Here is a 4,125-nt window from a genome sequence, read left to right on the forward strand (position 1 = left end):
CGGACTATTTCGGTATGGATTCTCAAGTGACCTCTTTCGTAACGTGAACTAGCTAACTTATTAGCATAATTACACCAGCAAAAATAAAAAAGTGTCACACACACACATATACATACATATTACCCACACAAATATTCTATATATCGAAATTCAAATCATCATTCTTTAAATTGGCCTTAATGCAAAACCGCGTCTAAATATGATCATTAGTTCCAGACTTGCCACTCATTATTATTAAAAAGGGATCATTGATATATTAAAAGATGAAGAATATTCCGTTCCGAGCTCATTGGATACGTTTCATGGTTAGAAAAAATTTATTATAAAAAATTAGTTTTTGAAAGGAGGGTAGAGGTGTAATATATTGGCTTCCCATGTTTTGCTATGAGAAAAAGGGAAAAATCATCTTCTGCGTTTAAGGAACATTTGAAAAATTTCTATTCGATATTAAGCACTTGATTTTATTTTTCAAACTTGGTGTGGTGAAAAATTTTATACAATTTAACGGGATATTTTAGGATTTAATTGCTAGTTATGTTTTTCGAATTAAAACTACAAAAAAAAAACACCCAATTTAATAGTCACCATAATTTACCTATATTTTATAGCATAAAATTGTTAGCAATCGTTTAATCAGAATATGTAACACCATACTGCAAAGAGACGTACAATGTTTCAAGACGTTTAAATGCATATTTTTAAAAAATGTCCTTATCTGACGAAAAACAGTTTTTTGAGAAAAGATTATTTTAATGTATGGAAAACTTTATCATAAATAATGCTTGTTAGCAGATGATATCAAAATATTTAAAAAATAATTCTGGTACAGGTAGAAGAAAAATTCAAACGCAGTTAGACGCAGAAAAGTTCAAAGTAAAAAATTGGAAATTTAAAATTTAAAAAATTAGCAAATTTTCGTGCACCGACCCCTTTAATTTTTATTTTTCAATGTGTATTATTTGTGCAATTATTTCTATCATTTCTATAAAATCGATTGAATTTTTATTACTAAATATTGGTTTTTTTTTTTCAAAATTGTAGAAAAAAATGATATTTTTGTGTTCCAAAAGAAATATTAGGTTTAAACGTAGATATATCTTTTGAGTTCGAATGTTAGAAAATATGTTTGTAAGGCATACACAAGCTTTCTTCCATCTATAAGCGGTACCGCTGTCATCCAACACTGCAGGCTACTTTTGTGTCTTTTCGAAAATTTAATAAACTTTATTGCTATGGAGAGAGAGAGAGAACTTTCGTAATATTAAACAGAGTACGTTATGATAGTGCAATTTCATAAAGGGCTATCTCCATTACTTTTATAGCCAAATGTAGCAAGACCATTCCAAACCCATGCAGGTGATGGTTTTTGCTTTTCTTTCCGTGTCATTATTATGCTGCCACCCGCCTATTTCTGAAGAAACTAAGAAAATGCTTTTGTCCTTTTTTTTGTGATTTTTTTTTTTGTCAAAAAAAAAGAAAATTTATGATCTTCGTGGGATGTTTAAAAAAAAGAACATTTAATATGCATATTCTTTTTCAATATCGTGTGCTCTTGTATACTTAGTACACAGCAGTTTACTAAAGAATAATATTTGAGAAAAATCATGCCGTTGTTGATTAGTTGAATTGATAGACATTTTTTATGATTATTATCAACTTCGATGTAATTGACATCAATAAGCCATCTGGATAATATGCTGAGGTGAACTTGGAAAAAAAAAGTGTCGTTCTCTGCACCGGGAATGAAACCCAGGACCTCTTGGTGGAGAGAACGACACTTTTTCCAAATTCACCTCGGCGTAATATCCAGGTAGCCTATTGATTTCAATCACATCAAAGTTGACAATAATTATAAAAAAAATCTATCAATTCAGCTATTCAACAATGGGATGATTTTTTTTTTCAAATATTATTCTTTAGTAAACTGATTTCATGAATCTTGGCCGAGCAAAAAATCATCATCCATCTCTACTGCCGCCACCTGGAGGCCATTAGCTGAAGTTAAGAGTGGCTAGAATGTCTCTACTCTGCCAGTCACGCTACTGTGCGTGTTTTAAGGGAGAGGGGATCGTCTCTCTGATATATAATAGTCAGTGCACTTGCCTGGTATGGAGGAGGTCCTGGATTCAATTCCCATTGGAGAGAACGACACTTTCTTTTAAGTTCACCGGCATAATATATCCAGAGATAGCTTTCATATATCTTGGTCCGAGCAAAAAATCACCATCCATCTTTTATGCAATTAATTTTTACATTTTTGAGCATATCATAGGCGGGATAGGAGGCCATTGCCGATTGATACCGTATTATGCACATCATTATCAAATTCAGAGTTAGTAAAATCAATTACCGAGAACACAGGCATGTAAAATATTGGCATTTGGTTTAATGAGGCCGGGTAAGAATGATACACACATTTATAATAATAAATGCACTAATTATTATTGTGTATAGCCAGTACTCATAAGTTGCATCATAATTGTACTTTTTGTGAGATATTAGTGTAAAAATTGTCATCAGTACCCCTTACCTGCTAAACATCGAAAAAATTTCACTGCACTGTTAAACTTACTGTAAGAAAGCCACGCATGTGTGCAGGGGTATTTCTCTTGCGGATTTCCAATCAAATTTGAGCTCCTACATAGGAAATTTTCAATAACTTACAAAAAAATACTCAAAAATTTTGAAACCTAAATGTAACAATGAGAGAAAAATTTTAATAGTTATCTAAAAAATTTGAATTTTAGTCTCATTAAGAAATTAAAGAAATTGAATTTTGTATGCAGGAGAATGAATACTTACGACCTAGCACAAGTGTGGTTTTATCGCCCCAATTAACAGCTTTGTTTTAAATTTCAACTCTTGATCGTAGTTTAATTTACGCACGCGAGTGCATAAACATAAAATAATCACACTGTGACCGAATTTAGCAACATAGATGAGTATATATTCAGTAGCATACATGCTAACATAGTTTTATTAAACATTTTTCTTTAATGAGATATAGATGGCTTTTTTCTCAGCCAGAGATATCAAGGAAACAGTTATTTTCCGGATATTATGCTGAGGTGAACTCGGAAAGAAAGGTCATCACGTCTCCGCCGGGACTCGAACCCAGGCCCTCTTGCATACCGGGCAAGCATGCTACCATCTACACCACTGGAGACACATGAATCTGCCTTCCTAATTTCACGCACAGTATATTTTCCGGATATTATGCTGAGGAAAATAACTGTTTCCTTGATATCTCTGGCTGAGAAAAAAGCCATCTATATCTCTCTAAACCGTCCCACCCGGGGGCCATTTCCTGAAGTTAAGAGAGGCTACTAATGCCTCTACTTCAGCGCCTCACGACACAGTGCGTGAAATTAGGAAGGCAGATTCATGTGTCTCCAGTGTTGTAGATGGTAGCATGCTTGCCCGGTATGCAAGAGGGCCTGGGTTCGAGTCCCGGCGGAGACGTGATGACTTTTCTTTCCGAGCTCACCTCAGCATAATATCCGGAAAATAACTGTTCCCTTGATTTTTCTTTAATATTTCTTAAATGATTATTTCCTATAATAACAAACAGTAAAAATACGAAACGGTAAACAGTAAAACATGGAATTATTAAGGGGTCTAATATCTTTTAACATTATCACACAAAAAAGCCTGAAACCCCTATGTGCTCTGGCAGAAAATAATTAAAAATATTATTTAGCCATTTATTTCGCAAATTTTGTAAACATATTTTCTATTTTATTAAACATAATATTTTACATATATATATATCGCTCATATTTTTCTTTTTGTAAATTTGAGAACGTTAAGAAAAAAACAATGTATTATTAACGTCATGATAAAATAGTATGCCATCAATGTCATTGAATAAAAATTGAATGAAAATAAAAAAAATCTCGTCAGTTTATCAAATGAGACATAATATTGAGAGATTTCTGTTTCTCTCTCTCGTTAACTTAATTCAAAATTTTAAACAGTTGAATAGTTTTTTTTATAAATCCAGTATTTATGAATGGATCTAATATATTTTGCCTCATTTGATGAACTGAACAGGTTGGGTGTTGTTGTTGTTGTTTTTTTGTGAATCAATTTTTACTCACTTAGATTGATTTTGCAAAAGCAAGG

General features: G+C 32.5%; 1 non-coding gene across 1 annotated transcript; it reads right to left on the minus strand.

Annotated features, from left to right (window-relative positions):
• Positions 1-3,093: 3,093 nt before the first annotated feature.
• On the minus strand, positions 3,094-3,167 carry TRNAT-GGU (transfer RNA threonine (anticodon GGU)). Its single transcript has one exon. It is a non-coding gene; the product is annotated as a tRNA-Thr (tRNA).
• Between the last annotated feature and the right edge of the window lie 958 nt (positions 3,168-4,125).

Source organism: Pholcus phalangioides, unplaced genomic scaffold (genome assembly GCF_987345545.1).
Source record: "Pholcus phalangioides strain wild (caught in Gottingen) unplaced genomic scaffold, Ppha-v1.0 ptg000007l_1, whole genome shotgun sequence".
In the NCBI taxonomy this organism is placed as follows: Eukaryota; Metazoa; Arthropoda; class Arachnida; order Araneae; family Pholcidae; genus Pholcus; species Pholcus phalangioides.